This window comes from Strongylocentrotus purpuratus, unplaced genomic scaffold, assembly GCF_000002235.5.
Source record: "Strongylocentrotus purpuratus isolate Spur 01 unplaced genomic scaffold, Spur_5.0 spur5_scaffold_9, whole genome shotgun sequence".
In the NCBI taxonomy this organism is placed as follows: domain Eukaryota; kingdom Metazoa; phylum Echinodermata; class Echinoidea; order Camarodonta; family Strongylocentrotidae; genus Strongylocentrotus; species Strongylocentrotus purpuratus.
Genome location: NW_022145615.1, coordinates 33004190 through 33016209, shown reverse-complemented (window position 1 = coordinate 33016209; position 12020 = coordinate 33004190).

Here is a 12020-nt window from a genome sequence, read left to right as displayed (position 1 = left end):
GAGGTAGTTTATTCTGTTTCTTTTTGCTAAGTATCATATTGATCTGCGACCATGTTTTTTTCATATCATTCTTTAAGTTATAAAACAAAGACTCGTAATATTTCCTCTTTGACGCTCTTATGATATTTGTTAATTTATTGTTATAATCTAAATATTTTCTTTTATGATTGACACTAGGTCTTTTTAAGCTATTTTCATATAATCTATGTTTACGTTTCACTGAATTCAATATTACTTGCGTAATCCAAGGTTTCCGTAAATTACCATTGAGTTGTTTGACTAATTGAATAGGAAAACAGTTATTGTAATTGGAATAGAATTTTGTAAAGAAGATATCATAAGAGTCATTTGCACTTTCACAAGTATAGACCTCTGACCAGTCAATGGATGATAAACTTTCTTTAAACATTGACATTGATGAATCATTAATAATGCGTCTTTTTATGTATTTGTTACCATTCTTTACAATTCTTTCACTTGCAATTGAAAATACTGGAAAATGATCAGATAGATCACTATAAATGAGTCCTGTATATTTTTCTTCCTGTATGGTATTTGAAAATATGTTATCTATCAAGGATGCTTTATTTTCAGTAATGCGAGTTGGCTTTGTTATTAAGGGAAGTAAATTAAAAGAAAGCATCATATCTAAAAAGTCATTTGTTTTATTATGGATACCATAATTAAGCAAGTTTACGTTAAAGTCCCCTAAAATATATAAGTCTCTCTTCTCACTTTCCAGTATTTCAAGAACACTTTGTATTTTCTCATTGAAACAAGATACGTCAGAATCTGGTGGACGATAAACGCAACCAACAACTATAGGTTTAGGTTTCTTATTTCAACAAATATAGTTTCATAATTGCATTCAGAATAAGTAAATTCGGGTAGTACTTTGTAATTGAGATTATTTTTCAAATATAGTGCAACTCCGCCACCAGATTTTGAGGGTCTACACTTAGAAACAAGAAAATATCCGTCTAGGTTATACATATTAATATTTGTAGAAGAATTGAACCAAGTTTCAGTTATGGCAATGATATCAAATTCAAATTGAAGAGATGACAGAACAATCTGTAATTCATCAAAATGTTTCTTTAGGCTTCTAGCATTCAAATGGAGAAGTGACAGTTTAGAATTCAATTTACTAAATTTTAGACTGAATTCTTCACAAAATGTGTATTGACATGAATTTTTAAGTTCAAGATCTAAATCAAAAAGGCTATGCACATCATATTTATTCATACAAAATGGGTTTAATTTCAATTGTAATAACTTGTCAATATCAATTCTCCTATTTAAATGGAAAAAGTCGTACATAGTCCAATAAAATTCATTATCATCATCTATATGGTTGAATGGAAAAATATTAGAAATACATTGAGTGCATAACCATGACTGAGTTGGAAAGAAGGAAGAAGAGATACCACAATGAACACATACACTCATTCGCACATTCACAAATTAACTTTCAATAAGTAGTTAATAAAACATAAATACAGTAAAAATAACGAAGATAATTACAAAAAGATCTGTAATTAATCAAAGGGCATAGGCATAGAATATGAAAAATATCATATTTGCATGTAGTCAGTTTAATGTATATCAGTTTTCACAAGTTTGCCAGTTGGCGTCCCTTTTTTAAAAACCTATTCTGTAGTTCCTTGTAAAGTTGCGAACTTGTTAAAGATAAAGGTGAGTTCTGGTAATGCGATTGCATTGAGAAAGAAAAGGTGAGGAATGGATCAGAGGAAGTTGATCATTTAGCATATAGGTATTGGTGTGTACTGCAAGGTTCCGGAATCATCAAAATCATAATAAATTTGGCCCAGTCTTGGTAAAGTAACACAGAAATATGGGACTACACAAATGGTGTCGGGGCTAGCTTACCTTGATTTCCTTATCTTCCTATGCTCATTACTCAGCCAGTATACAGTTTCTTCCAAAATTGTTTTTGCACATGACATTTATTTGTAATCTTGACCATTCAGAGTGTAAGTTTCGTTTGATTCTGTGAGAATTCTTTTTTTTAAAAACCAGAACTCAAGTTTATCTTTAATTGAATTTGAGGGGTCCACAACTGTACAAGCATTGCTTTTTAGTCGACCCCTTTGTTCCCAATATATATTCCTACGTTGTTGTAAATGTTTATAATCGATTTGTAATGCTTTTTTGGAAACATAAATAAATTTGATGAAATTGGAATGATGAACATGCTATGCACTACACAGAGTTGGTAATACGTTCATCTTGATGCTCATACTGATTCATTTTCTATGTGCTTATTCTACGGTACTTATCTGTTGCAATTGTTACAAGAGTTATAACGAAACTTAAACAGGTATTTCCCAAATGTTATAGAAATAGGTTATATGTAATGTGATTTGTAAATCATTACTCGCTAGCTAATAAAGGGATGAAGGGTTGAATTTGAATGTAAATTCTTCCGATTAACTTTCATTTACAATGCAAAGATGTCTATTTTAAGTTATCCGCTACATTATTTTGTACAGTAAATGTTATGATTTTGTTTTCACTTGAGGCGGTGTAATGTTCCTCAATGACATAGATCTCTTTTTAGATTTTCTAACGTGTAATTTATATAGATTTATTCAAAATCTTTTGCCGAAGGAAGGACAAATATTTATCATCATATGTGTTCCTTCTTGCATTTAGGTTTAGTAACCTTTGAGTTTTCATACGCTATTCGAGATAAACACCTTATGCTCCTTACGCGTGTGAAATGACGTAGCTGACAAAAATAGTGAGCAGAGAGAACTGAGATATCATGAGACAAGAAGTAACTAGGCTGTTTAAAATAATTAAAGGTTATTTTATATGGATTGAAACAAGGTTTTGTGAAAGCCTGTTTACATTCAGGAGCGTACGCAAGAGGGGGGGTTGATCCCCCTTTCCCTTTTTTTAATGTGTGTGTTTTGTAGGAACCCCCCCCCCTTTGTTGTTTTTTGTAATAAAAACAAATAATACTAACCAACAAAAAAAAAAACTGCTGAATGGTTGACCCAAAAAAGCTGACCTTTACCCCCCCCCCCCCCCAACAAATTATGGGACCAAAACACACAAAACAAAAATGTGCTCTTCACCAATCTGCTTTTCTGCTTTTCTGCTTTCTTTTAGAGTAGTTTATTGGAATGTGACGTAAAGGGGGGGGGGTTAGTCCGCGGGTAAGGAGGCTTCAACCCCCAAAGCCCCCTCATCCCTCGACACGATAATGGATACACACATTCTTACAACATAGACAAATATATGCCATGTGCACAGTTTCAGAATTGCCCTGCAGAATTGTTCGTCACTCCTTTGCCAAGATTCCACCACCGACGGGAAAGTTATCCGCGACTCCACCACAATTCCGAAATTCACTTACCAGACTACCAATTTGATATCCGCATAGACCTAGTGATCTCAAATCTATTTCAAATTGTCGCCATTCTGTTTATTTTACTTCTCTGCTTTTATACAAATGAAGTTAGTCAAAGAGTTAGCTCGCTCTTTGAAAGAGTAATCATTGATCAATCGTATATGCAATTCTAGTAAAGTGTAAGCCTGAAAGAACATATTATGCACTGTGCTATAATACTAGTGAAATAAGAGGTAGTTGTAGTTTTATAGTATACATGCAATGCTAGTAAAGTGTAGGCCTGAATAATCTGAACTAAGAATTATTTTATATTTTTTTATTGTTGAAATGTAAAAAGAATACGTTGAATGAATATATAAATATAGGCTATTATTTGTGATGTAGTTTTTGCTATTCATCTTGAAGGAATAGTAGCAAATTCTGAGAACTGGAGTCTATTGTTTTTGGCGTGATCACAATTATTATTGGATGTGGTGGTTCCTGGATTTGTTATACATCTTATAACGTTGAAATATGTGTTGATCTATGTATTTCGGGGGTTTCCTGAGTTGAGGAAAAATCATGCTTGCTCTATGTGTGCGTGCGTGTGTGTGCGTGCGCGTTTGTGCGTTTTGTTTTGTTTTTTAATTATTAAAATTATTATTTTTATTATTATCATTATCATCATAATTTTTCTCACTATTGTCGTTAGTGTTATTTTGTATTGATTAACATTAATTCGATTTGTATTGTATATTTGACAGTGTTAAATTGACAAATTCAAACTGATTGTAAACTTCTCCAATACCCCAATGTGGGTGACATGAGAATAAATTGTCATTGTCATTGTCATGCTTGGTTGCATGTGTGTGTGCGCGCATGTGTGTGCGTGTGTGTGCGTGTGTGTAAGTGCGTGAGAGAAAGAGAGAGCGCGGGGGGATGAAGGAGAAAGTCTAGAGAGAGAGAAGGAGAGTGTGAGAGGAAAATAAAGGAAATTCGGAGGGGGGGGGGGGGCTTGAAACAGCAGTGTTAGACATCTAATATGTTAGTTTCTTTACACAATCAAAGTAATACATATGGAAGAGAATAATCATAGCCTGCTTACTTCTCAATTCCACTTCTCAATTAAGGATTGAGATATTCACTTGCGTATTCAAATTTTGATATAATTTATCTGAAACATAATAAACAAATCACGCGATATCATGATCGCTGAAGACGTTGTGTACAATTTTGTTGAAGTGACTGGTTTTGAGGTTAACATTTAACCAGGTTCCGGTTATAATATGAAGTGTTATCAAGTTTTTTTCTGGTAACGTACGTGTTTATCAACTGTTGGATTGGATAATTTATCTTCCTTACTATAAGCAAGTTGATACGCTCTTTATGAATGGTTAGAGGTTGTATCAAACTTGAGGACAGTAAAGAGGTAGACGAATATGAAACATAAATGTGACTGATTTCCCTCTCAGAACTAATAGGCCATCGTCTTTAAACATTATAGAAGTCTATTCACGAGGGACTCGGGAGTATGGGCGGGGCGAGTATTCACCTTGCCTCCATCTTCGTTGAGGAAAGGGGTCGGAGCAACCATTGATCATTGTGTGTCATTGGTTAGTGTGTTAATTGTATGACAAAGGTGAGGGAAACAAGAGACTGAGAGAATGAGAGAGAAAGAGAGAGAGAGAAAGAGAGAGAGGGGAGAGAAGGGGAGGGAGGGGGGAGGGGGGGGGGGGGGGGGTAAAGAGGGAAAAGTGACAAGAGACAGGCCACCATCGTTCAACATATATAAGTTTATACACGAGAGACTCGGTAGTAGCGGCGGGACCAGTATTCACCTTACCAACTTTCACCTTCATCACAAATTACCCCGCTGAGGCTCAAAATTATGTGCCCACTCCCTTTAAAAAGTGAAAAATAAAAATGCAAGATTTAGGAGAGTGAGGTTTAAAGTCTGTGAGCAATGGGCTCAAATTGGATTCATTATGCAGGGGGGGGGGGCTTATAGATTTTGCGTGGCGTGACAAATTCATGTTATATTTCCTAATTTAGCCATGCTAGCGTTGCATTTCAATATTTTAATATATGAATACTTTCGTTGGTATGGTCTGATGGACATCAAAATTAAGATCGGCCAGATTCTGCACTAACCAGTAAGTCACAATAATTATGGACAAGGTTTCGACCACGGTAGTTTTTTGTTTACGGTAAGCCTCCCGTTTTTTTCGCGATGTCCTTATCTCATTATATGATACATTATCGCATCCGATTCTGTGTGCGTGCGTATTATATGAATATATTTTTTTTCTTATCCTCAAACGAGGTTTTTATTTTCATAAATTCAATGCATATTTACATTGATAACTCAATGAATGACTGAATCATAACATAGGCTAAATGAATATGAATATGAATTATGAATATTTATGACTTCCGCGTGACGTATAGGTTTCGTTTTAGCCAATCAAATGCGGCGCTAGGATGGCTGGTCTAGGTTTTAAAAAGTCCGGCCCTCCTCAGGGTTTTCTCCTCCAACCAGACATACTATAAACGAAATCAATTCAAAACACGATCGCAAAGATTTTCAAAAAATCTGACCTTCACAATTTCCATAGCCCTCTTCGTCACCTTTTGAAATGAGCGAACATTACTTCAAAGACATGTGTCATTAATTATCCGAACTTGATTTCTATAGGTAATACGATTTAGGGCATGGAAATCGCCCATGAGATGATTTTTCGTATTTGCGACCGTGTTTAAAGGAGAGTAACACTAAGAATTAGTTTTTAAACTTCCAAAGAGAAGGGCAGATGAAAGATTCTGTATTTATTTTCAGCCCTCTCCAGCAAATGGGGCTTCGACATCATTTTCAAAAATTCTTACTACTGAAAAAGTCGTTTTTTTAGGACAATCGATGTCTTTCTTTAACGAGATAAGTTCCTCATCAATTACTTTTTGAACTTTCCTACATGCAGCGGCAAGAATACTTTCAGTAAGTCTATATAATATTCTTCTCCATTAACGCCCTTCTTCAAGTTTTTACTACAAAATGTCATATATAACAAAACCCTTTTCTGGCTAACTAAGATTTTGTGTAAACATTTTACAATCTGATAACTTACTTTTCTCTCTCTGTCTCTCTCCCTCACTATCTCTCTCTTTTTTTCTCTCTCTCCCCTCCCATTCTCTCTTTATTTGGCCGGCCGAAAATTCGCTCAGTGGGCACCTTTTCTTTTTTGGCCCACCCAAAAAAGGTAAAACTCACGTGTTTTTTACACGTTTTTTCCCAGGGGGGCGCCCCCCCCCCCCACCCCTGGATCCGCCACTGGGGGGAAACCCCGGTGTCGTGGTACACCTGCACGCCCTAGTATAGTACGACAATACTCTCTAAGGAGGTATGCACGAAACAAAATGTGTTTACAGACAAATATTGATAAAAGGATCCATAATCTGGGTTTTATGTTGTAGGCCCACGAAGAAGAGAACCTAAATTTTGTATTCTTTCATCCATATTCGAATTCAAACTCATTCGTTTTGAAAGTCCTTACAGAAATGTGTCTTAAATGACATCCTCTTTCACATTATGATACAATTCAAAGTAAAATTTTGCCATCACATTTGTGGGGCTCCTTACACTTAAGGGCTTTAGTAAATTAATAAGCCAATTAGTAAATCCACAGCTTTACCTTTAGTGGACAAGTTTACACGTATACTTGGCATTTCTATGTGAATGCATGGGCAAGATTTTGGCAGCTAAAGGGTTAATACTTCAAACTTAAATGACAGTAATTTCTTTGAAATGTATTTCGGTTTGATTGCCCTGCCTTCAGCTTTATCGCCAGAGACTCGATGACAGACTAACATGATGGATTCAGTTCCGGGTACAAAAGGTATATATTAAAGACGCCATTTGACCGATATTCACATTGAATGTCGGGTGAGACTCCACGGTATACGGATGACAGCTGATTGAGATTACGTGTGGGAAATTGGAGTGTGGGATGTGGATGTTGCGGAGAATACTCGAAAAAATGGCAACATTAAAAGTGCTGAAACTGTTTTTATTAAGTCTGTCTCCTTTCGTCTGCTTTCCGATATTGATACAAGGTAGGTTGCTATCATCCATTCAAATCAAATCCATCTTGGTGTGTGATTGTTTGCGTACAGAGATGATAATGAGCGAGTCGATGATTTTATGAAAATGTCATCATGCATGAGCGGATCCAGATCAAATGACTGGTTAAGAGCGTACATGTGACCTGGCATTTATTTTGCCTAACACGTAAGTGTACTAATGATCGGTCATTAGTAAAATCATGTTATAAAACATCATTTTATAAAACAAATAAAATATCATCTAATAAAAAAAATATTACCCTTTATTTTGTTCGGGCACTAGTAAAATTAACCACTCTCGGTACCAGTGACGGATCCAGGGGACCCGAAGGCCCGGGCCCTCTCCCCTTGGGAAAAAACAGGTAAAAACGCATTAATTTTACCTTTATTTATTTGCTTAAGGGGGGGGGGGTACGAATTTTTCAAATTTTCGAGGGCAAAAACATAATAATAATGCTCAATAACCCCTCCCTCCCCCCCTCCCCCCCCCCCCCTACTGAGCGAATTACCGGCCGGCGTGATTTTCAAATTTTCGAGAGCGAAAAAAAATAAAAAAATAAATAGTGCTCCTTAACCCTACCCCCCCCCCCCCCCCCTCCCCCCGCTTATTCACCGGCTGGCTGTTTCACCGCTCCCCTGCCGTCGGCTGGATCCGACCCTGCTCTGCACCTTCAAGACAGTCCAAACACCCTTAGACTGTCCCAAAGGTACCTTGTGTGAGTAATTCTTACTAATGCCCTCACTGCTGTAAATCATTTGTTTCATATTGTTTAAGGGGCGGTATACCTGAGAATTGTCAACAAAATCAATTTTCCGTTTTTTATGCCCAACCTTTTGCGGATTGTACAGGTGTCTGAAAAACAAACAAAAATTGACATTTTTAACCCCCATGCATTTCTTTTGTATGTGTGCTTGTTTCTTTGTTTGATTCATTATTTGAAAGAATGCATTTTATAAGCAAAATTTCACAATCTTGACTTCGTATACATTCCGTAGAAATTATTTCACATGCTTTTAGTCATAAATTGTCAACTCTCCTGCTAAAATAGTTATCATAAGATTAAAGATTATCACCGACCTATGATATGTCCAAAGTTTTTAAACTAATCGGAGGGGAAAAGGCCCAAATGCATAAGGTTTCAGATATTGATGCTTTAAAGACTGGCTCTGTTCATTTGGCTGAAACTCTAACTTTGGCCTTGAAATATAAGGAGTAATAATAATAATAATAATAATGTCAACTAATAAAGCGCACATATCCATTCTAAAAAACTGTTCAAGGTGGTTTTGTACAACATCAAAATAATTATACAATATTAAAACTACGACATAACCAAATGGTGCTTAAGTTTCTTCTTAAATATTTCAATTGATGATGATTGTCTTATTTGTAATGGTAAAGTGTTCAATAATTTGGGTGCAACGTTAACAAAAGCCTGTCCCCCCCCCCCCCCATTTGTTATTGGTTTTGGGTGTACATAAATGGAGCTGTGGACCTGAACGTAAATTCCGTTGTGGGGTGTACGGTTTCAACATCTGATACAAGTAACGGGGTAAAGAATGAAGAAGTGTTTTGTAATTCAATTCAATTCCATTTCGGTTTTTTACAAATATACCAAATAAAAAGTCCAAAGACTAACAATAATTGGCTCACAGTGTATCATATAAAAATGCATAAAAACAGCAGATTTAAAAATTCAGTAATAAGTTAAAGTACATCGCTCACATTGTATCATATAAAAATGCATTAAAATGAACAGTTGATTAATGAGTAACAGCTTATACATAATACTTTTTGAGACTGATAACCAATACAGAGATTTCAATATATCTCAAATACTGTCTGATCTACTGCGGAGAGTGACGAGCCTAGCTGCCATTTTCTGAACTCGTTGCAGACGGGCTATTTGATTTTGAGGACGGCCAATATACAGTGAGTTACACATATCCAAACGACATGTAATAAAAGAATGAGCAATCTGCTCAGCGGCTATCTGATTCAGATATTTTCTGATCCTCCAAATATTGTGAATATGGACTAGCAACATTTTGAAATCTGAGATCAAAAGCGCCTTCTTTCTGTGTAATACCGTCCACAGTTTTTATTTTGAAAGGAGAATATTTTGTCAACAATTGTTGTAGTGAAGGTGAAGAATCTCAGGTACCGCTCCATCACGGTTTTGGAAAAATTTCTTCTCCTTGCTCTAAATCGAAATCAAAAAAAGTATATAGCTTAAAATGAACCATTGAGAAAATATATATGTAGGGTCACTAAAACTTAGTTCCGTATTATCGCATTATTCGCATATAAATTTGCTCGAGACTGTTATATATCATTCATATTCTCAAACTACTCGGGATACAAATGAGCTGAGAAATCCTTCTGTTCAGAAATCGAAACTTACTATAACATCTTTCCATCCTACATCATAGTCTGGGGAAAATGGCTTTGATAATATCGGCCGATATGTGCAAATATAGAGCCGTTCAAAAAGGATGTACACTACACATCATGTGTATCGTATTTGTATATTGTTCATATAAATTGACTCTGGCCATATTTGAGTAGAATTTGAACTATAAATTAAATCCAAATACTTCCGTTTTTAAAAGCAAACACTTAACCATCCCTCAGTGATCGTAATACAAGATTGTGATCTACATCGATCATGTGTTGGGGGGGGGGGGTCAGTTACAGTATGTGTACTATTAACCTTGAAAGAAAAAATGTATAATGCTTGAAGGGACAAAATCTCGGTCCTTTTCAATTTATACACAGTTAATTTCCTATTCAGAAGTATCTCGATCGCGAGAGAAATGCTTGTTAAGTGTGAGATGTCTGTTTGCTTGCTGCTAGTGTCGGTGATTCGGGGGTGTTCCCATTTTTATTTGTTTAAATTTTATCGGTGTATTCATGGGAATGATTATACTTCTTTCCCAGGTGCTACACTGCCTCGCATTAAATATAAACATCGTAAACATTGCAAATCATAAGTCCGTGATCATCACAGACTTGAACCAGTGTATTACAATCGGTAGAGATTTGTTTAAATATCCCATAGGACTTACTACTGATGTAGGTTATGCAATCAAAAAGGGTAGGGGACGCACCACTTTAAATTATAATTGGTAAACCAGTAGCCCCTACAAGAATATCAGGAAAATAGCAAAATTAGTCAAAATAACAATTCGACGTGTGCTGTTATCACCTTAAACAGCTCTGTAGTATTAAAAAATGAAAAATACATGTAATATTATGAAGGAAAATTACAGACTGCAAATCTTTTTTTTCTTCTTCTTTCTGTTATTTTGTTAGGGGGCATAACAAAAAACGTTGTGCGATTAAGGGGGTTGGGATCTGCGGCAATGTTTGGGTAACAATTACCTCGTATTTGAGCAGCGAGGTGGTCTGTTTGTAAGTTTTGTTTCTCATATACTATATTTTCCATTTTTTTTAAATTTGCTTACATTTTCTTCTAAAGGTGTCCCACGATTGTATATTATGATTTTCAAATTATCAAGATATTGTGCATTTTTAATGTTAATGGTAATAAATATCCTATGTGTGATATTGAAGGAATGTTCCTATCTCAATTTAGATGATTCTAGTGAATGCAAAGCCTCTGTCTTCTCAGGTAAGAGCATGAAACGAAATGCAACGTGTTCCACCCTGAAGGTCATACTTCAAAACATTGTTTAGTTAATGTGGTTTTTGAAAGCAGGTAGAAGTAATATGCGTTCGGCATTAATTAATAGTCAGTTCAGAGAATTGCAACAAATTTGTCAACAATATTTTTTTCCACCAATTTTAGGTTTTTTCAAGAATTTATTTATCACGGTTTCAATTATTCGTACTTTTTTCTTGTAAAGAACTCTGATCCCAGGCAATAATATTCGATTAAGCATAATATAGTCGCAGTCGAGTGGCTTAACAACATGACTGTTTTGGAAAGACGTTAATCTGCAATTGCCACTCTTCTCCCGAGTATTCAATGGGTACTGGTAGAAAGGAATTCCCCGAATGCTGTGAGCACCGAAATCGGTAGCCTATAGCTGTGGTATAGTCATGTATCTTGCTTGGTGGATCTGTGCAATACGCAATATTATTAAAATTATATTATCCGTTCGTATTTGTAACGTTAGTTTTCCAAAAGGGGCATGCCCTCACATGCGTTGCTTCTCAATCGGCCATCAATTGATTTAGATTTAGATTATTCGACAGTTATTGTATTGTTTAAGTGATTGCATATAGTACATATAAATTACTTGATGGTTTGAAATCCAAACTGCATGTGGAAAATGAAAATGGGTATAGACCGGGGTAATAATATATATATATCTGTAAAGCGCTTTGAGAGGGCCTTCGGTCCTGAAAAGCGCTATATAAGAACTAGCTATTATTATCATTCTGGTTCTAGATTTTACTCCGACAAAGCGGGATCCCGCATCACGTCAGAGGGCTGACCTGGGGGTTGACCTGGTGGAGTTATTTCCGATTGGTGTTTGTGAAAAAAATCGCAGATTCTTTTCTTATAAATGTCTATGT